The sequence below is a fragment of the Crocuta crocuta genome, unplaced genomic scaffold, assembly GCF_008692635.1.
Source record: "Crocuta crocuta isolate KB4526 unplaced genomic scaffold, BGI_CrCroc_1.0 scaffold179, whole genome shotgun sequence".
Lineage (NCBI taxonomy): Eukaryota > Metazoa > Chordata > Mammalia > Carnivora > Hyaenidae > Crocuta > Crocuta crocuta.
Genome location: NW_027551568.1, coordinates 10,640,046 through 10,663,012, shown reverse-complemented (window position 1 = coordinate 10,663,012; position 22,967 = coordinate 10,640,046). Strand labels below are relative to the sequence as shown.

At 43.6% G+C, this 22,967-nt stretch overlaps 1 long non-coding RNA gene across 2 annotated transcripts; it reads right to left on the bottom strand.

Annotated features, from left to right (window-relative positions):
* Positions 1 to 5,486: 5,486 nt before the first annotated feature.
* Positions 5,487 to 16,303, bottom strand: LOC144220274 (uncharacterized). 2 transcript variants are annotated; one of them, XR_013331675.1, is made up of 5 exons: positions 16,075 to 16,303; positions 11,428 to 11,538; positions 10,274 to 10,467; positions 8,942 to 9,842; positions 5,487 to 6,518 (listed from the first exon to the last, which is right to left on the bottom strand). It is a non-coding gene; the product is annotated as an uncharacterized LOC144220274 (long non-coding RNA). The 2 variants fall into 2 exon arrangements; XR_013331674.1 differs by having other exon boundaries at positions 5,487 to 9,842.
* Positions 16,304 to 22,967: the final 6,664 nt, after the last annotated feature.

Below are 22,967 nucleotides of genomic sequence, written 5' to 3'. Positions count from 1 at the left end.
AGTTTGCATCCAGCTCTTCCATCTGTTAGCTTGAAACTTTGGGTAAATTATTTGGGTAAATTATTGGAGAAGTGTGGTCTCCAAAAAGGGGTATGGAATGGGAATGATATAATAATTCTTTCCTCATGGGCCTATCAAGAGGGTCGAATATGATAATATTCTAAAGGACTTAACAAGCATCTGGCACATGGTCAGTCCATAGAAGGCAGTAGGTAGCTATTATTATTATTAGCATGAATTTCCTAAGATCAAGACTAATGTCTTTACCAAAATGGGCCAGATAAGTCTTTTTTAACTGGAGTTAAGTTGTCCTCTCACGTTTGATGCTCTATCAGTTACACATCCTACACAATTTTTAATTTTTAAATAATTTGACATAGTAGCATCTGTGTTAGTCCAGAACATGTTTTTCCTCACCCTGCTCCCTCAGTCTGGTAAGATCTTTGTGTTATCAAATAATCAGTTTGCCTCTGTTTTCAAGAGGCACCAAATGTTGTGCAGAATATGACAAATCTGTGATCACTAGTAGCAATCTTGATGGATGCAAATACATCTCTTTAATATTTATTGAGCACCTACTTTGTTCAAGACAGTATGTCAAGCACAGAGGGGGCATGAAAATAAACCATATAAGGGTGATACTACTCTCAAGAATCCCATGGGTTAGTGGGGGAGATACTTCCATGTTATCCAGCCACGCAGCAAATATTTTCTGAGCTTGTGAGGGAGCTGGAAAGATATACCTGTAACTGATAGATGTATTGACTGATTGCTGATGATGCTGGAAGAAGGTAGTGATTAACTCAATGTGGAGATGACATGATGCCAGGTGGTGAGGTAGAAGAGGGACATTCTGGACTGAAATTGGGAAACACAGTGAACTTCTCACTATTATGCAAACAAACATGCCCATTTATGACTTGCATATCTGATTTGGAGACCAGGGCAGGATTCATGCCTAAGTGGATGTGCTTCTGAAATGACGAGCAGGATTTGGAGATTAGACAGGGAAGGAACCTAGGGTTGGGTTATAAAAAGCCTCCATGCTAAGAGAAGACAAGAAAAACTCTTAAATAGGAGTGGCAAGCCCAGAATTATGCATAAGAATAAGTGTGTGTGTGTGTGTGTGTGTGAGTGCACATGCTTGTGTGTGTATGTTTAGATATGCACATGTACACGCTGGAGATATAACACACAGGCTGCCTTTTTTCTTTTTACTTGATGTTTTCAATCCCTAATTTTATATGCATTGATCAAGAAATTGCTTTTTTTTCAGTATTGAGCAACAACAAACAGCATGTAGTTTCAACATCAAGCTCATTGCTGACTCATTTGTCTCTCAGCAACTGAGACTTTTCATTGTCAATAACATTAATTACATCTATCATTCATCCTAAAATGACCTTTATTATTTCCCCTCCTTATAACATTCTTTCCACATGGGCTTGCATTTGGGTGGCTGGAGATTAGTAACATCAGTTCTGAGTTTTCACCGTCTGGCAATCAGAGCTCTGGAAGTACAGGTCAGACTCTTGGGCTCTCTCATGGCTCTGCCTGTCATCTTGGATGCCCAAACTGAATTAGTTAACCATTCTCTGTTCTCAGAATGCAGAGAAATACATTTTCTGTTTACCAAATAATTTTTCATTTCAAAGGATTGGGGCAAGGTTTGTAGAAAAGGGAGAGTTGGAAAGAACAAACCTTATGTTATCATTGAAAGTGACTGGACCCTGAGGTCCAAAGATCCACATCTGAATGCCAGACCTGCCACTTATTTTCTGGGTAACTTGAGCAAATCTCTTCCTTGTTCTGAGTCGGAGCTTCCTCCTCCTCTCCAAGATGAAGATGGTAATATTTACCATAGAGAGTTGCTGAGGGTTGAACATGAGGGTCCGTATATAAACCAGGCAATCCAGATCCTGGATCAAGGTTGGCCTCTGTTTTAGAAGTCCTGAGATAAATGACAGCTATAGACATTCATCTTCAGCAAGCTTTAGAAAGTCAGCGTGTAAAGGAGAAAAATAGGGTAAAATCTACTTTTGGAGATTTAAAAAGGATAGCCTTGATTGTTTTATGCAGACAATGAGATTATTTCCAGTTGGTGGACAAGGTAAACAAAAGAACAAGAAAATAAACATATTATTGAACTTTGTAATTCTATTTATCATAGAACAACCTGCTCATTGTGTTAGAAGTATATCAGAACCCAGAATAGGAACGGGCCCATATGCAGGCCTGGCTTCCTGGGCATGCATCCTATGTGGTTATGCAGAGTCTCCTGCTGGAAGGTTCCATACTTTGCTGTTACCATCTTGAAAATCTTAATTTTTGAATGAGGGGCCTCTCAATTTTATTTTCTGCTAGGCCCCACAAATTATGTAGTCAGTCCTGGTCACATCTTTACATTATCATTTCCTTCACTCCTTCTCACTTCCATTTGGTACAGTTGAATTCACATAAGATAAATGTTTATATGATATGTCACCGTAGCAGCATAACTATCATGCACAGTATCTCAGTGCATGCTAAAGTGCACCCTGGGATATCGGTATAATTGTCCCCACTGGAAAGACATGTAATTTGCTCAAGGTCACACTGTCCGTAAAGGTTCTGATCCTGAATGGTATATCTGTCTACTCTTGCTACTATATCATGATGAATGAGGAAAAAACATGAAAAACAATTCCAGTTCAAAAATAACACAGAGCAACAAATACCCAGTAGGAGGCTATTTGGACTAAACCAATGTGCTGGGCCACCTTGGACCCAGCAACACATAATTTATTTATGTTAAATATCTCCAGTTATGTGCTTGCTTCCTGACATAGACTCTGTGGGGTTTTACTCATCATTGTATTCCCAGCACAGTATTTGGCATGTAGAAGGTGCTTAATAAATATTTGTTGAATGGAGAACATTCCTGCTAAGTTCTTCTTCACTCAGCATTAGCCTGGCCTTCTTTTTTGCAGACTCATGCTTTTGGACTTATTTTTTTGAAGACCTGTCTGTTTGACATGAAAATGTTCTTAAGCAACTTAAAGTCTGCTCTGTGAAGCAAAAGGCCCTACAATCATAACAAACAAACAAAAACTTTGATGACAACTCTTTTCATGTAAAACTTTGCTGTTTTATTACGTATTTTAATGCTGTTGGAACATTCCAGTTAGCATTTTCATTCTCCACTGCCTGGGAGTGCCTTGAAAAAGGCTTTAGGAGGCAAGGCTCTTCTTCCAGGTTGCTGTATATATACATTTAGAGCCACTTTATTGAGGTATAATTGACATAGAAAAAGCTGCACATACCTAATGTATACAATTGGATAGTCTGGAGATAAGTATACACCCATGAAACTATCACAGTCTCTGCAATAGACTCCAGAGTGTTTCCTCCCGTTCTCTTTATTTGTTATGATTATTTTTTTCTGTGATAAGAAGACTTAACATAAGATCTACCGTTTTAGCAAGTGTTAAAGTACATAATAGAGTATTGTTAACTATGCTGGTTTTCATCCACGCTATCAGTGTCTTCCCACCATGCTTGGGGACACATACTCCTTCAGGATCATTCTTCACTCATATCTTACCCTGCCTCATAGTCAGTGCAGCTGGCGAGGTCTTTCCAGTACAGGTCTCTGACCTCGGCACCCTCTGCTTAAAAGGCCTCCTTGGCTCCCCACTGCCTGTAGAAGAGTTGACACCACTTGGCATAGCACGGGAGGTCTTCACCTTCTAGCTCCAAACTCACATTCTTGTTGGTTCCCATGTAGAAGCCCATCCTGGTTGCCTTCCCTACGTGGACTCAGATACAGAATTGAGTGCTCAGATGAGATCAATACCTGTTGGAGGGAAGGGATGAAGCAGTGAAGCTGTGGTGCTGCAGGGCCCTCCTGGGAGTACTGGTGGCCTCTGCTAACCTTACTCAGAGTATTGTTGGTCTCTGGCAGTCCCATTGGGGGCACTGGAGCTAAAAATCTCCCCGAACTGTCCCCTGCTGGTCCAAAATGGAAGCTTCTATACCCCCGTTCCAGCCAGGCCTAGGGGATGTGCTGCTCTTGGAGTGGGTGACCTTGAACCAGGCAGCTTTCCAAAGCAGAGACCACCCCCAGGCAGGGGACAGCTGGAGGTGTCTTTCCTCAGCATACCCCATAGCTGGGGCAACGAGTCCTTCCCTCCCGCAGGGAGAATCAGAAGTGCGTCTATACCTGTATTTCACTTCCCCTCCTTTTGCTCCACAGAACTTTCGCTCTTTTTTTGTGGCTTCCTGCCCTCTTACTTGTTTTTTCTGTTGGAACTGCCCTTTGCTACTGCTTTCTCCCTTTGATCTGATACTTTCGGTTTCCCTTTGTGACTGATGTTAATTGCTGACTCCTCCAGAAGCCCCCACTCACTCTCCCAGGCAGAGTCTGTTGTTAGTGCATGTGCCCCATGAACATTGCTTGTCTATACCATCTGATAAGCCTGGACTAGATGCTGAAGATGAATGAGACATGGTTCCTGCCCCAACCTACTGAAAAGATGTCCCCCTCTTTTGTGCCTTATCACTACTTACTGCACTATTTTACTATAACATTTAACACATCACTTATTTATTTAGTTACTTGATTGTTCATTTGTTCATTCACTGGGCATTAATCAAGCCCTTGCCTGCCCTGTGCCCAGTGTTCTGAGAAGCACTAGAGACACAATGAGCGATAGTCGGGTTTGCTGAGGGATAGAGATTAATCAATGGGCCATGCAAAGCCTGCATAATTCCAGCTTGGGCAAAGACTATGAAGAAGTTTATGGACCTAGGAGATTTAACAGCAGGATGTTTGATCTGGTCAGGGAGGCCGAGGAGATGGTCAGGAGAAGTGATAACTGTGATACAGCCTGGAGAGAGAAGAAAGGAGAAGCCTTTCAGGGAGAGGACAGAATGCACACAAGCCCAGTGGCCGATGGGGAATGAGAAGACATGGAAGAACTTTGATAAGGCTGGAGTTCACAGAGCCAAGAAAACAGTAAACATGATGTCACTGTGATTGGTAATGATGGTGTGAAAGTTTACTGCCTGCCATTAAAGCTCGGTGGGAGCCATGAGGAGGTTTGAGCAAAGAACTGAAGTGATATGATTACAGATCTGAAAACACGTGGCTGGCCTGCATTTGGAGCAGATTGGTGGAGGGTGAGGATGCTTAAAGAGACTATGAGGAGGCTGTTTTCAGTCAGTCACTGGGCCAGGGAAGCTTGGAGTATGTTGGGAGGCTTGGAGAGAAGGGGTAGATCCAGAGCAACTGGTAAGCCTTGGTGATTGGTCTGATGTGACTGGGGATGAAGGAAAGGGAGATGTCAGAGCAACCTTTAGATTCCAATTGATCTCAAACATTTTTGAATTCAGAATCCCATGAAAATTATAGACCACTCAGGAGACCTATATGTTATATTATATACATACATACATATATATATATATACACACACATATATACATATATATAACATGTAGGACATTTTGCCGATCACTTCAGAGAGATACATAGAACTTCTTAAGCCCATTCACAGGCCCCAGATGGGAAGAGAAACTATTTCTTATTCCTTACTATGCCTCTAGATCTTACTCTAGAAAACAGCATAGGATCTGGCACTTAGTACTTGTTTGTTGAAGCAATTCATAAAGGTAAGACAAGGCAGAGGGTTGCTGAGAGGCTCCTGATGGTTAATTCTCATCCCTTCCTGCTGCAATATGGATGTAGGGGTTTTAATAGAAGAATTGCAACTTGCATGTCTATGAACCAACTGCTCATTAGCTTGCAAGGCAGCATTAGGTGGAAAAGTCCACAAATGGACTCATGAGCCTCCAGGTGGTGGAGAGGAATAAATTTTAAAGTATTAAAGCTCCAAAGACCCAAGATTTGTCTGCAGCAGATGTCTCTCTGAAATGCTAAGTGCTTTGGACTGAAGAATAAAACCGTCTGCTTTTATTTTATGTGGGGGAGTGCATCATTTGGAGATGATGCCAGTCTGCCTATGGCTGGGTGGATAAGTTAAGTTCATGTCTTGCATCTCGTGATTCATTTTTACCTTGTGGAAGAAGCAGAAATGGTAATTGTGTTCATAGACAGAGATTTAGAACAGAATCATGCCTTTGTAGATAAGGCATTTCAGGAGGCCAATAAAGATAAGGGGAAAAGAAATGCATAGGAGAAGTTTTAAGAAAGGTTTAGTTCACACATATTAACCCAGGCTGGGCTGGATTTTTCTCTTTATGTCTTGGGTGGCTGATTGCCTGGAGCAGGGAGAACCGTCACATGAACCATGGATGCTTCAAAGGGTCTTAAGGATCACCTGGCTCTTCCTTGTATACGCAGGAATTCCCTCTGCAGTGCCCTTTGCAGATAGTCCCTGGTTCCTCCATTGTTGAATAAGCAAGTCCTGCCCTGACTTTTCAGTTAATGCCAGGAAGGGCACAGAGGCTTCAAGTTGCCTGACAGTTCCAATGTCTTGACAGGGTATGCCTAGAGCACAAAGATTCCAAGGCTGGGTCTCGATTAAAGAAAAAGAAAAAGTAGTTGGTTATTAATGTCTGTCAAAGAGGAAGGAGGGTGAGAGTTGTACCCTGGAGGTAAAAAATGTTCTGTTCTTGTTATCATTGGGTTTGATTCTTCAGTTAATTAATTCACCTATTTATTAAGTATCTACTATGTGGTCGTTATGGTCCTAGGGGCTAAGGATGTGAATCCAATAGTAATTTTCCAGTCCTCATTTTTCCTGCCCTCTCTGCAAAAGTAGCCAGATTTGGCCACCATTTCATTCTTAAGATGCACTCCCACCCTGCTCTGGCTTCCCTAAAACTATATCTTCTCTTTCTTTCCATCTCACAGCTGATATTGCTCCTCAATTTTCTCCTCTTTATCTTAAAATGGTGAGAGGCCACAAGATTTGGCTGGAGATCTCCTTTTCTTCTCTGTCTTTCTTTATCTAGTCCAGGCCCATCCATGTGTCCAAATGCCATGTATATGCTAATGACACTCAGGTGTATGTCTCTAGCCACAAAGAGAAACCTCTATAACCATCTGCTACTTGACAGCTCCACTTAGATCTCTAAAATGCACCTCAAACATAACACATTCAAAATGGAACTATTGAGTTTCTGGAATGCCTCCATCTCCCCCACAGATAACCTCATTAATTTGCCAGTTTTTTTCCACCTCAGGAAATGCCTCTGCTTCCAAAACTTTGGACCAGTCTGCCCATGGCCATCTACCCCTTGACCGCTGTCTTCACTCTATCCTGGAGTGCGCAAGTAGACTCCCATCTGCTCTCTCTGCTTCGATGCTTGCCTCCCTTCAGGCCCCTGTCTGCGCAATAAGAAGAAGTTATAAAAATAAATATTAATAGGATCATGTGAGTTGCTTGTTTAAAATTCTTCTTCCTTGTGAAGAAAATTCAAACACGTTCCCCAAGTTTATAGGGTTGACTTTCATCTGCCTGTGTCTCAGACCTCACTGCCCTCACTGTCTTCAGCCACTCACTAGCCCACTTTCTATTCCTCCAACAAGCTATTTATGTTTCCTCGCCAGGGACTTCACATTGTTTCTCTTGCTAGAATATTCTTCTTCCTGATCTTTCTGCGGTTGGTTCCTTCTTGTCTCTTAGATCTTAGCTTAAATTGTACCTTGCAGCATATCTTTATCGTCTCTCATCTGGATGATGCAGGCACCTCCCTGCTGGCTTCTGACTCTCATTCCCATCCCCTCTCCACACCTTGCAGATTTCAGGCTGGTTGGCTCAGCCTAACTCAGTCTAGCCTCTGCTGAGCCCTCCAGCCTCTTCCTCACTAGATTCCTTGCCTCACACATTATTTTGCCCTCCTTTGCTGAGTTGCGGAATTCCTCTGAGTCTTCTCATGTCGTATTCCTCCTCCCTCATACTCTCAGCCCCCCTTTCTTCTGGATAGCCTCTACTCCTCTCAGACACAATTTAGGAAAGCACCATCTTCCCTGGAAATACTTATCTGAGTCTCTCCTAACTTGAACTTCCTGTATTTGGTGTATGAAAGCACATGGTGCTGTTTTCTTGTGTTGCTGCCTGTTTCCTGGTGTCTCTTCTGACGGCTGTCTTGAAAGTAGGGATTTGTATGTATGGCTTTATCTTTATCCCCAGTACCCAGAACAGACCTTTGCACTATCATAAACATTACATAAAGCTTCCCCTACAGGATTTCTGGAAGAGAGCAATGGGATGGGTGGATCATAGCCAGTGTTGTACCCATCTCCAGAATTCATAAGCTCTAAGTGAGGGCTGACCTCTGGGGGTAAAATGAATGACATTATTCTGCTAGTAGGTGCATTGTGGAGAATTGAGTCTGGTGCCCTTGGTGCAGTTCAGCTATGAGTTTTGCAACCTGCAGCAATCTAGCTCCCAGTATTTGACATGGGGGCCTAGGAAAGGAGAGAACATCACTAGACATTGGAAATGAGTTGAAAAGACCCAGGTCCCCCAGGAAGTATCATTGTACCCAGCCCTGGTAGGGCCTCCTCCTTCTCTGGGAATTACCTTTCACAGGCAGGGGAGTCTAACTGGTCATGCTTCTGTTTAGTGACCCTGCCCACCTGGCTGTACCTGACTGAGCCAGGAGTAGGCATCCAACTCTACCAGGGCCTATGGGGCTCTCCATCTTCCAGAATTTAATAAAATAGAAAAACTACAGAGTCTGGAAGGTGGTGGTACTGACTCAAGCTAAAGGCTAAAAAGCTACAGACTCTAGCTGTTGGGATATATCCATTTTATTTCCCTTCCTGAGTCAGATCCTCTTGGTTCTATGATATAGGTCCAGTAACCCTGCAAAGAGAGAGGGAGTTGTATATTTGGGATTAGAGAGACTCAGATGCTTTCTGGGGAGTGGACTGGTCTTCTAGGAGTGAAGGATGTAATGAGAAGAGGGTCAGGAGTAGATTTCGACTTACCATGTTGAGATGAGCAAGTGTCTTTTCCCTATAGCAAAATCAAGGCTTCCAGGAAACCAGAGCTGAAAGTATTTTACTCACAAGGACATTGTGACCCAGAACGGGGTTCTGATTTGCTGAGTCTCCTGCAATCAGTTAATGGTTAGGTCGGCTCTTAGCCCAGTGTTCTTCTCACCATCTCAGTTGTCTTCAGTCTGTTGAGCTGGGCTCAGCTCATCTGTCAACAGGGACTCATTGTGCTCATCTTAAGTGTCCAACTTGGTGGCTACAGCTGATTACCCCTAGAGTCCAGGAGCCCAGGGTTAACACCCCCCCTCCCCCCACTGCTCTGTGGTTATCTAGGGCATCTGTCAACCTAAGGCCCCAAGTGACCATTGCTTAAGATTGTGGGGCTGTGAACTATAAAGCGATAATCACATGGCAGGGCACTGGCATGGAGAAGCATCAATCATAATAACATGATGTGATGTGAGCAGTGTGGAGGTGGTACTTGCAAGCTGCCCCACCCACACACACCCTGCTAGCCGTGCAGCCTCCTAGCAGGGCTGCATTCCTGGCCTTGGATGTAACACTCATTACATTGCTTCCAAATTTGGTTGGATGCCACAACTGAGCTCCTCTTTCCAACCAACTCAGTCTTTCCAAGGTAAGAGGATGTGTTGTCTCTGCATGAAGCAGATTCCCAGAGAGACCTTTAGACAGGTAGTGCCCCTGTCTGACTTCCACAGTTGGTATGAAGTTATTGTCCTCAAAGTGTGCTCTGAAGTTTGCTTGAACCAGAATCCTTTGGTGTGACTGTGAGAATGTGGATAATTGGGCCTCTTGCAGACTTACTGAATCATCATCTCAGCATTATTAACAGGTTCCTCAGATGATGAAGTTTGCTGGTCTCAAGAGTTCACTGGGATGGAAAAAATGATGAGTTTAGTCTGGGAAGATAGTGACTTCCTGCTCCTGCTGTAGACTTCCAAGCTGGGCAAGTTTCCTGTGTCACTCACCTTCTCTGAGTATCCTTTGAAAGGAAGGAATATGTCTTATTTATATTTATCTCTAGTCCATGCCTAGGACATAGGTGGCCCTCAACTAGTGTTGAATGAATGCATGCATGAGTGATGACCTTAACCCACTCTATACCTATTGAATGAGATGATTCAGAAAAGACACCTGTGCAGAGTCCTACTTATGGTAGGTGCTCATCAACACTTTAGTATAGTGGCTTGTCATCTGCAGGTAACTTGAGTAGAGAAACAGTAGAAGTGTGGAGGAGATGACAGGTGCCCAGAGACCTTTCTGAGATCTAGAGGTATTAGGTGCTTCCAGGAAAATACATACATTCCTTCTTACTCTGCTTCCTGTGGTCCTCTGTCCATTGTCCTGGGAGTCACCAATCCAGTGAAGGTCAGCCAAGACCAATCACAGAGGAGAGGGCTATGGCTGCCAGTATGCCATCTTGAGACAAGGAGGCTACCAGGTGGATGCCAGGTCTGTGTCCAGAGGTAGAAGAGCATCATGGCTGTGGCCAGCAGCTAAGGGTGTGACAAGTAGAGCAATGATACCATTGGTGATTTGAGGTTTTGGGTATGAATAAATACATCCTGGTCTTATAGGTGATATCATTGGGAAAAAATAGCTTATTTATTCTAGACTCAATGATTTGTGAAAAGGTCGTAATGTACCTTCCCTAACTATTCCCAGAATTTTTGTAAGAATGAAATTAGGTAACGGGGATGTAATGATTGTCTCCGTATAGATCATATTTTGATGCTGTCTCCCCAAAGTGTGCTCTCCAGAACAGCAGCATTAGTGTCACTCAGGAGCTTATTAGAAATGCAGAATCTTGGGCACCACCCATCTTCTCTTTCTACATGATCCCGAGGTGGTTTTAAATACATATTAAAGCTTAAGAAGCAAAGAGTAAACAGTTTTAAGGGGGTTTTTGTTCTCCAAACACCTTCTTTTTTCTGGAGAAGTCCTCTGAAGAAGGGAATGTGTCTTATTTATCTCTGTTTAATACCTAGAAAATAATTGACCCTTAACTAGAGTGGAAGGAAGGAAGGAAGGAAGGAAGGGAGGGAGGGAGGAAAGGAAGGAGGGAGGGAAGGAAGTAAGGAAGGAGGGAGGGAAGGAAGAGAGGAAGGAAGGGAGGGATGTGGGGAGGAAGATCTTAGTCTCATTCACCACTTGGAGCTCCTTACCCAATATTTCTCCTGCTGTAATAACAGGACATATATGTGGTGATTGCAGCTGCTTCACAACCACTGATGCCAACCACAGATGCAGGCATTTAGTATGTGATTAAGGACAGAGTAATCCACTTAATGTGGGTTATGGGAGATATTTGGCAGGAACCAGGGGACAGGGGTTGGATTTTAGTTTCCAAAGATAATGTCTTTCCCAATTATTTAAAGCCCTCAGTAACTTGGATCACACCCAGACAGAAATAAGCCTTCTTAAGTCAGAATTGTGTAAACATCTCTCTTGCTCACGTTTTCAGCAGAATCTTGACTCTAATGGTCTGTTCAGGTGCTTATGTAACATGACATGGTGGGGTTGTCCAGCTGGATCTTTGTCGAGCTGAGAGCAGCTATCCTTACCATCTGTAAAGGAGAAATGCTTTTTGTTTACTAGATTTTACCACCAGCTAAATTAATTAAAGGATTAATCTATCCCATCATTCGAGAAATCTGCTTGGCTTGGGGTTACCATAGTGAGCCTGCAAGCAATTCCTGCTTCTATCAAATAATTGCTGGGTAGTGAGGTTGGAATATGAATAGAGCAGTTACAGGGAGGGTTCAGGAAGTACAGACTGATATGGGTGAGCATGGCAGGCAAACTTGGCCTCACAATGGTAGAGGTGATGGAGAGAAGTGACCTGTAGGCTGACACCCAAACAATGAGTAGGAGCTAAGCAGTTGGGATAGGAAGGAGGAAATGAAGCTGATACAAAGAACAGCCTGGATCAAAGTCTAGGAGCAAGAGAGAGCATGCTGTGGCAAAGAAAGAGAAAGAGTAAGTGTTTGGATAGCTAGAGTGACTGTGTGGGCTGCTTGTGGGTATATACATGGGGGTGGAGTGTGATGAGAGATGCGGCTAGAGAGGTAAGCAAGAGTGGGACCTCATGGGGTGTTTTGAATCCTCTTAGGAAATTTACATTTTATCCCCAGGTCCTTTGAGGAAGTCTTTGAAAGTGTTGGTGGGTCTGATACCATTTCCAGTTTTCTCCTCAGATGGACCAGTGGACGCCCTTATCACGAGGGCAGTGGGAAAAGCTTTGTCTCTGGTCTGTGTGTCTCACCCTGACCTCACATGTTTCCTAACCTGAGTGGGGTGGCTGCTTCTCGCTTTGCATCCTTTAATGCTAACCAAGTGTTGTTTTATGTACTTCTTCCAAGAATTATACTTCTCTACCAAGCCTTCATCAGTTAAACTCTCCTGGTGACTCTGCTTCCAGTCGGTCTCATGCAGGGTTCTACTCATTATAGTCATTTCTCTGGGTCTCCCTGCCTAAAGGAGCACGTTCAGCTCTGGAAGATTTGAGTCTAAGCTGAGAAGAGCTGCCCTGCTGGGCCTCACCAGGGGTAGCCCTGTCTCCACCATCTCAGCAGCCGTGGGTCAGGGCATTACTGTGCAATTGATTTATACCCATTAGTATATTGGCCACATGTATACCTCATTGTCATGGGTCTTACTCTGAGCTGTCACTCTTAGAAGGTTTTTGAGAGGCAGGGTGGCCAGAACATGGGATTGAGGGTCAGAAGAGCTTGCCTGAATTGTGGCCCCTTCCTTCCCTGATTCTGTGACCTTGGGTGAGTCACCTGAATCTTCCTGGTCTCAGCTGTAAATGAGGACAAACAACAGCACTTGCCCCATCTATTCTCAGGGCGGTGGTGAGATCAAAGAAGATCATGTGTGGGAAAGAGCTTTGTAAAGTTCTATGAAAGAGTGAGTTTTCATTGGCACTCTGGGCACTGCTGGCTTCATCCCTGGCTACACCACCCATTTCTGGCACAGCTGAAGGCAGATAGGGCTCAGGAACTGTGCCTTTGCTCATCTTCCACAACTAATCACTGCCTTCCTGTCTGAGGCTTGCAAATTAGGTTTCATTTTCTCATTTTCTCCCATCGCTAATGGATAACCCAATTAGAAACCATTCGTCCAAATGTAAATATTATTTTAGTTCAAACTTGTTGAGAACAAATAATTTTTGGTGACACGATCCACTTTGAAACACTTTCTAGTAGACCTGTGGCATACACACCCAATTTGCTTCCCTTGTATGTAATTATCTCCTCAAGCTTCTGCTGGCATTTTCTGAAATGTTAATGGAATGACATTAAATTCTAGTTCATTTCAGAGCTCCTGTTTTCCTCTAATTTTTTTCCTCTGGGAATCTTTAAAAAAATAGATAGGTCGACCGATAGGTAGATAAAACAGAAAAGCATTGATTGTCCCTCTCAAATAATTCCCCTCCAAAATGCAAAATACTGACATGACAGCACAAAGGGGAAACTAAAAGTTCAAAGCATTAGGATGAACATGAAATTTAGAGATTTTTAGTCTTTGAATCTTATTCTTGGAAGGGATCTTCACCGTCTCCTGTTCTCATCCATTATACACGGTGGGGGGTCCTGTCCTGGGAACAACGGACCATAGTAGAATTTATATCCAGTAGCATTTATATCCAGGTCAACCCAAAGAGAGCATAAGGGATCCTTCAGGAAAGATGGGGCCCCCACAGGTCACGTTCTCCCTAAAACCTTCCTGGAGTGGCTCTTCCTATTAGGTGCAGATGCCGATTCTCTCTCCTTGCTTCCAAGTGGTCCACATGACTTTCCCCATCGTTTTCCATTTACTGCCCTTCCTTAGTTATCTCTCTGTCTCCCCGCAGTAGACCACAGGCTCCCAGAAGTCAGGGACTGGGATTCATTCATCTCAGCAGCATGACTTTATTGGCCTTCTAACGTATTTTTCTGACTTGACCTCATCTCTGCACCATCCTCCCCATGGGAGCCAAGGAACCCTTTAAGATGTAAATCAAATCAGTCCTTCCCCTGCTTAAAACCATTCCCTGAGCACTCTTGTCCTCTGAAGAAGTCCAAACTCCTTCGTGAGGCATAGGGGGCCTTTCATTGCCTGGACCTGGCTTAACTCTCCAACCACATCCTCACCCATTCTCTCCCCCCCATAGAGGAAGCTGCACCAGCCAGCGAGCCACAGTAATTCCCTGAATACATCCCACCCTCTCACATGATAAGAATAACTGCTATTTATTGAGCATTTGCTATGCCATTACTTTCTCTTACTCAATCTGCATTCTTTTTTTAAGTTTATTTATTTGTTTTGAGAGAGGATGAATGGGGAGGAGCAGAGAGAAAGAGAGAGGGAGACAGACAGACTCCAAAGCAGGCTCTGGACTGTCAGCTCAGACCCCGATGTGGGACTTGAACACACAAACCAATGAGATCATGACCTGAGCTGAAATCAAGAGTTGATGGATTAACAGACTGAGCCACCCTAGAGCCCTGGATTCTTAATTGACCTTATAGCAACCCCAAGTGATAGTATTATCCCCCTTTACAGATGAGAAACCTGACATCTGGAAAGGAAAGGAAATTAGTTCCTGGCCAGACAGTTAAAGGCAGTTAAAGGGTTAGAAGCAGGCCTTTGACTCCGGGGACTGAGATTTTGCCCACCATGTTCTGTCAAAGATGTGATTCTCAGGTGGAAATAACTTACTTCTAGTTGAGACGTGACTGTGCCCAGAGAGATAAGCAACTGTCAGTGAGAGATCTGCTAAGTGTCCCACCCGAGGAGATTTCAAGCATGCTATAAGAAGTCAGAAACAGCATAGAACTTTGAATTGCAAGGCTCCAAGAAGGATTTATTGTTACATTTCAGAGGATAAAGAAGACTTGAGGAGTGGAGAGAGTAAGAGAGGCTGTTCTGAGCCTCACCAGAGTAGAGCTGGCAGAGGGGAAGGCCCCAGGTATATTGAGGGTAGAGCAGAGAAGGGGTCCCTCTGGCCAAAGCAGAGAATCTGGGGAGAGGCAGGTTGGGGAAATGTGGAACGGGCCAGGAATGTGGGGACAGGGCAGTTTCAAAAGCCTCCCCAAAGCTGGGCTGAGAAGCTGGGGCTGCATTTGGTGTACCGTCTGAGAGATACTGATCACCTTCCAGCAAAGAGCTGGGCTGATCCGCGTTGTTTTTTGGGGGGAAACAATACAAAATTCAGGGCAGGTGAACAGGGGGAAGGAGCATGTCTGGAACACCCAGTGAGGATGCTTTTGCAACAATTCTGACAAGAGCCGGGGCTCTGTAATTGCAAAGCAAAGGCCTGGTCCCGTGGGTATTTAAAGCCACCTGGGCTATAATTTACATTTTCATGACATTACTGATTCTGCTGATACCGATGTCTGGGGACCTCAGAGGCACTTTTCGGTCACACCCTGGGTGGCCAGGGGCCTGTGTGTGGCACTTAAAGAGCTCTCTGTTCGGGTCGAGAGCCCCAGGCCTCAGACCAGGCCCTGCCCTACTGGTGGGCTAGTCTCAGACAGCTCTTGCAGCTTACCGGGCTTTTTCCAAATTTGTCACACCTGACGACTGGCTCATCTAACCCCTCAATCAAACAAGAGTTTTAGTAGCATGGAAATACTCTTCCAGGACATTTGGAGTGCCTACCATGTGCGCAGGCTTTGGGTAACACTAGGGTAAGAGCCTGCCACTAGTCACCACTTCTGCCCAAGTTTAAATGGTGTGCATGTATAATAAAGGCCTTATGAAAGAAAGCAAGCGGGAGACAAAGGGCATCTGCTGAGTAACCTGGCCACCTGGGGCAGTGAGTCGGTTTACATAATGACACCTGACAGAGCCCTCTCTATGCTGATTTGCTCTTCAGGTCCTTTGCACCAGAACATTCCATCTGTTCAAAACAAGTCAGAGGTTCCATAGCCTTTAGCCAGGAAGAAAAGGAATTAGGTCCCCCTGTAGGAGGACTTGACCCAAGTGGACCTTAGAGCAAATGCATAGTAGGACCTAACCGAATACAATCAGAATCAGTCTCAGAAAATTCATCATTTTTTTTAAACATGCATTCATTCACTTATTTATTCAACGTTTTATAAGCAGCCACTCACTATGCAGGTTTACTTGATTGTTGAATTGCACAGACTGTCGGCTCCTTGGGAGGAAATGTATCCTCTCCATCCATGTGTCCGCAGGGCTCTCCTGGTCAGCACCTCTCAGGCCCAACCAAGGCCACCCTGCTGAATGGGTCGGCGCTGGATTCCTGCCTCTGCTCTGCTTGTTCAGAGCTGCTTGAGCCTGGAGGACTTCGTTCTTAATGAGCACAAAGGTCCTGTCTGTGTGCTAAGCTGCAGCCTGCGGAACTGCGTGTTCCCAGAGGAAGCCTCTTTTCTAATTATGCAGGTCAGAGGAACGCTTTTCTTCCTCCCATATGTGTGCTCTTTATGCTATCAAAAGCCATCTGTGTTATGGGCCTGATGTAGCACTATACCCTAGTGCTGTTGTTGGTTTTTTTTAGAAGACATTTATTGGGTGCTGTGTACTGGGTGTGGCGTTCAGTCCTTCCCCAACGCTCAAAGATAAATAGGGCAAAATGCTGACTTCCAGTCTCATGAGTCATTTAGGTAAGTGTCTGATAAAGACACACGTGCAGTGAAAAGGGGGGCCTTCCCCATGCTGGGTAGTTAGGGATGCCTTCTAGGAGGTTCCTCCTGGTTAAGTTTTGAAAGATGAGTAGGGTTGGCCTAGGAGTAGAAGCGTGGGAACATATTCCAGCCCAAGACCAGACACTTGCCTGGACATGATGAAAGGTGGGGAGCGTGAGATTGTGTGGGTGTGCAAGGAACCCAAGTCTGTAGACTTTTAGATACAGGTGAGATGCATTCTTCCCCAGGAGGGCTTCCAGAGTCACTGCAGAAGAAGGGGTTCACTATTTCTTCCTTACTGCCCCTGGACCTCTTATTGGCTTCCATTATTATATTTGCTACATGACGGAGAACACATTCCTAATTCAGGAGTCCCCCATATCCAGTGCGGATGCATTCCAAGACCCCCAGTGGATGCCTGAAACCATGGGTAGCCCTAAACCTTACATATACCGTGTTTTGTCCTGTGCATACAGACCTATGATAGTTTAATTTATAAATGAGGTGCAGTAAGAGATTAACCACAATAACCAACAATCAAATACAACAGTTATAATGATATAGTGTAATAAAAGTTAGGTGAATGTGGTCTCCATTTCCAAATATCTTACTGTTCTCACCCTTCTTCTAGTGATGATGTGAGATGATAAAATTCCATGCGTGATGAGATGAAGGGGGGTGAATTTTGCAGGCCCTATGACGTGGCTGCTCTCGACCTTCTTACGTTAATGATGTCAGGAGGATCATCTGCTATCTGATAGCAGTTGACTGCAGGTCACTGAAACTTCCAGTAAGATGGGACTACCGTATGTGCATTTTCATGATAGCCTAGAGGCTCGCTGAGGCCAGAGAGCTTGTGTCTTCCTCATTTTTGTTTCCTTAGTAAATAGCTTAGGCCCTGGAATAGCAGAGATGCTTAAAGCATATCTGCTTAAGTGAGTTTACACGTGGAAAATGTGGGGAAGGTGCTTCCCTCCTCGACTTGATCTTGGGGGACTAATGAGATCTATTATATTTAAATGGCCTCTAAAATCTTTCTTGAATTTTCTTATAGATATATTTTTACCTAATTATATGAGCATGTATGCACACACACATATATGTGTGTGTATGAGTGTGTACACCTATATATGTATGGGTGTTATACATATACTGGAAGAATTCATATCAGTGACTTCCAGGAAGTGGGTTGAGAAATGTATGGGGGGGGTGCTATTTCAAGGACCATGAATATGGTTGTCTATGTTGTGCACTGCACAATTCTAGGGGACCATTCATTTAGATGTGAATCTCTATACATTTAAACAAAGAGTAATAAAAACAGAGGAATCACAACACTACAAGTGATTTTGCTTTCTTTTCAGAGTTTTTTGTATTTTCCCAAAATGTCCAAAAGAGATGGCATGGCTTTTGTATTCAATACCTGTTAAAACTAGTGAGTTGTGGACACTTTCAGAAATCAAAAGTATAAGGAAGGAAATAAAAATGACCCACATTTATCAACCAGAGAAAACTACAATTAGAATTTTACTTTATAAAGTTTGTCTAATAATCTTTTTTTAATTATAATGGTGTTCTTTGAATCATTTTGAATAATTCTGAATGTACAAAGAAGAAAATAAAATTCACTTCTAACTCATCACCCAGAGATGACCCACTATTAACATTTTGTGTATTTTCTGCCACCCTCTTTCTATATTAATACAATCATGGCTCCCATTTGGTGAGTGTTTAAATTTGAGCCAGGCCATGTGCTAAGTGCTTGCCAGACATTATCTTATTTAATTCTCACATAAGCCTGAGGTGGTAATTGTCAGCCTCATCTCACAGAAGATACAAACCAAAGGTTAAGAAACTTGGATCAGTTGCAGTTTGAGCCTAATGTTGCTTGATTCCAAAGCAAACATTCTTGATGATTCTCTCTCCTTCTTCAAAATCATGTGTACAGTTACCTACACACACAAACTCACACATGTGTATACACACACACACCCGTACATATACATTTGCGCGCGCACACACACACACACACAAGTTGTGGTTACATCGTGTCTTCCACTTTGATGCCTTTTAGTTTTTATTTATATTCTACAGTGAGCATTTTATGATGTTAAATAAAAATGTGTTTAGAAAGGGTTTGGTAAACTGCTTTTTTTTTTTTTAAGGAAAATTTTAAGCAAATCAGTCTTGAAGCTCTATTTTTGTAGTAGTCGTACTGTCCTCTGTTATCAGGCCTCCAGATCTATACCCCTGTGCAGTCATCATGGTCCCACCTCCTGGGCACTTCTTCAATATTTCCTCATCCATTTCTACTTTTTATCACACTGGAAGGGGGGGAAGCCAGGCGAGCTGTGGTCACTGGGCTCAAAAGGTGTCAGAAGAAACCACCACAGTGCCTGCATTTCATGACAGTACCTCATACAATCAGTGCTTCTCAGTCTTCAAGCCTTTCTTGCTTGTGTGTTTCATGTGAATAACTCTGTATGCTGAGAAGGCATTTTTCAAATCAAGACAGTTATGGACAGGTTAAGCAATCAGGATAATAGAGACTCTTCAGTGAGGGTTGCAACAAAAACTAGGGCATAAAGCACCAAACTTTTAGTTGAATGCAAACTGTTCACATCTAAAGTGGAACAGATCACTGCAGGCTTCCTCAGCTCCAATATGCTAATGATGTATTGGGCATTCCCAGGGGGATGCAGAGTATGCGGTGATTCCGGAATTTACTCCACTGAGAACCTGTTGGAGCTGAGGCAGCCTCCTTAGCTGACTCGTGGTCTGTAATACAGTTGGAGAAATATCATTTTATAGGTTTTCGGTGTACTGTTAATTCGGTAATTTAATTTCATTCAGTAACTAACTAGTTTCTTGCTACTCAAAGCATCATCCACGGACCAGTGGCATCAGTAATCTTCCAGACACTCTTTAGAAATACAGAATCTGAACTCTCCCTCTCCCCTCCCCCTGACCCCAATTCACAGATTCAGAATCTGCAAGGTGATGAGATTCCCAGGTCATACACAAGCACATTCAAGTTTGAGATACAGGCACCGCTGCGAAGGACATGAAGCTCTTAATGAAATGGAAGTTGCCTTACAAGGTTTATTTAATGTCATAAAATGTGTTTTATACATGTGTTAATTTCATGAGCACAGGAAGTGGAAAACGTATTTGCACCCTGCCGGTCATGGAGCATTGCCTCTGCAGGCATGTTCTGACGCCCGTTCAACAAGGACCCCAAACAACTGTGAGCCCCCAGGTCTCTCCTAAGTCCGTTTCCTTTTCCTTTTTAGGAGAGCGTGCAGCCAGTCCCTTAGCATGCCCACATTTGGAACCAGAGCGATATATGCAGCCACATCCCATTAGCTAATAGCGAGGCCCCTGGAGAGGGGTTTCAGCTGGGAACACACAGCTAAAGCCCCTTTAATGGCCCAGTCAGCTGTTAGGGCTGTAAACACATTTCTTCCCATTCAGAGCCATTTGCCCCTCTCTGTGACCTCTGGTGGCTCTCGGACCCTGGCCACGTGGCCCAGATGGCATAATCCATCAGGCCAAAGCAGGTGACAGTAGCGCTTGCTGTTAGGTAATCAGTGACTATAATTAGCTGGGGTGGAAGCGGTAATGGCACCAGCTGCAGGGCTGGGGCCAGGGGAGCCCTTGATGGGTGGAGTCAGGCCAGAGAGAAAGGCTTGCTTCCCTCACTCCCCTGCCTTCCTTCCCCCTCCACATGATGTTTCCAGCACAGTGTGTGTGCTCAGGGGAGGCAGGGGCTTCGTCCTCAATGAGGAGGTCAGGGCTGAGCGCTAGCAATTTTGTAAGTGAGTGATTTGGCAGCTGATCAATTTTATTTCAAAGAAGCCTTCCAGAAATCTATGTTTCCAGTTGGATAATTAGTGAGCTACCAGGACGTCGTGGGGCCAAGAGCAGGGGAGGGTTGTAGAGGATCAGAACATGGTTCTTGGGGGTCGGACACATAGGCATTCTGACCCTGTTTAGCCACCCACCTGCTGGGCAGCCTCAGGCTGGTAACAGGCCTCTCATGCCTCTGACAGTGGAGGCCACGCCTCTACCCTCATGGGTGCATGTTGGGGTTAAGTAAAAATCACCGTCAATATTGCCTTAAATGCGTCGGATATATAGTAGGCATTTTGAAAACAGTTTTCTTCCCCCGTCCTTCTAAATAGTACCTGATGTCAGTAAGATAGAACCGACCAAGTTAGAAATCACTCATAACAGGCCGAATAGGGTCTCTGTGATAATGAACGAAACACAGTTATGTTTTGCAAAATGCAGTCGGTGAGTGAGGTTGGCTCTGCTTGTAACTTCGATCAGAACAGTCCCTGCATTTTGTAAATCAAAATGGACGAGGTGGGGGAGGGCGGTCGACTGATAAACACTGAAGCCTTGTTTGTTTGTCGCTGTGTTGCTGGCACTCCATGGCTGTTTTCTGACACAGCACATATTGTGGACTTCGCCGGAAACCAACGCGCTGTTGAAGCTTCTTTACTTTGGGTTAGTTGAAGGTCTAAAGTAAAACGTTTCCATCTGTCATTTATCCTACTCACTCTCCCAGATTTGGTTTCTTCTTTTTCCTCCCTTTATTAAAAATATATATATAATGCCACTAAAGAGGCCAAAGGAAATAAAACCACCTATAATTCCAGAAATGACCAGTTAATGATTTGGTCTATGTTCTTCTAGATCCTTCTAGACACAGATATTATTTTTTTCATCAAAATAGGCCATGTGGTCACTTGGGACACGATTGTTTTCCTCCCAACTTGATATTTTGAATCTTATTCTGTAGGTATAGTCCATTAGTCTATGTCAATAGGTAGAGTTCTAGAATATATTTTTTCCAGATTTCTATCCATATATTGACTCTATTTACAAAGAATTCTACCCATCTTTTTCCATTATCTTTTTTTTATAGAGATAATTCACATACTATAAAATTCACCCTTTTCAAGTATAGAATTGAATGGTTTTTAGAGACAAGTTTGGGAAATCATAACAGTTTGTAATTCAAGGATGCTTCTATCACCCCCAGAGGAAATCTCGTTATCCATTTGCAGGGACTCCCTGTTACCTCCTTCCTCTAGCCCCTGGCCGGTAGTAACCAGTACTGTTGAGATGACATGAATTATTGAACTGATTCCTCGTCCTTGGATTTGTAAATTGCTTACAATTATGTATGACTTCAAACAATACTGTTATGATCAGTCTGGAAATTTTGGTCCGATTAAGTTATATTTCCGAGCTGTGTTAGAGTTATACACACGCTATTTTAATTTGAAAAGGAGTGTTACATTTTTGGATGATGTGGTTTCGGGAAAATTTAGAATTAAATCTTTAAATCTGCAGTATTTATAAACATTCTTTGGGGATTTCCCGACTGTGGTCATTGCAAAACTGCTTTTGCAAATACTGTCTGTGGAGTTTGCCAGATGTTGGAAGTTGTGAAATTATGTTACTCTGCAGTTTCACAGTGGCGGTTAATTCCTGACTCCCCCTCCTTAAGTGACAAAGTTGTGTCTTGTTTTGTGTCTCTCTGAGCAGTATTAGAACCCAGGAGAAAGAGGGGCAGGCAGAAGGGTATGGGCTGGAACCATTTCTGTTCTTAGTTTCTAGAAGGGATTTTTAAAATTTGACTTTAGGGGCACCTGGGTGGCAGGGTTGGTTAAGCGTCTGACTCTTGGTTTCAGCTCAGGTCATGATCTCATGGTTTGTGAGTTTGAGCCCCGCATTGGACTCCGTAATGGCAGCACAGAGTCTGCTTGGGATTCCTGTCTCCCTCTCTCTTGCCCCTCCGGCTCTCTCTCTCTCTCTCAAAATAAATAAACTTAATAAAATAAAATAAAATAAAACAAAATTTGACTTAAAAACAATAGACCTTAACCTGATATAAAATCAATTTGGCAACTATCTTTTAAAAACCTTGCATACATATGTTTGCATATGTGGACCATACTTAAACGTTCAAAATTTATTCTCATAACAATAATAATTATTGTAATAACTCCCATGAATTAGGAAGTCACAAGTCTTTGAGGACCAGGTGTGGTGTTGTGTTTCATATGCATTATTTCATTCAACAACCTTATGAAATCATCCCTGGGACTGTTTAAGAAATGGAGGTCAGAAGTATTACACCACTTACCGAAACGATGGTCAAACAATAAGTTATTCTGGAGACAATTTGGCCGGTCCATTGTTCCTCAGTAATTTAGCCCTTGCCAGTGCCTGACTCACTCCCTCCCTGCGCCCTGCCCCACCTTGTCTCAATAACAAAGCCACGTTCTGCAGATCTTCCCTGAGATCCTATACCTAGAAACAAATGGGGGGGGGGGGGGTTCTTT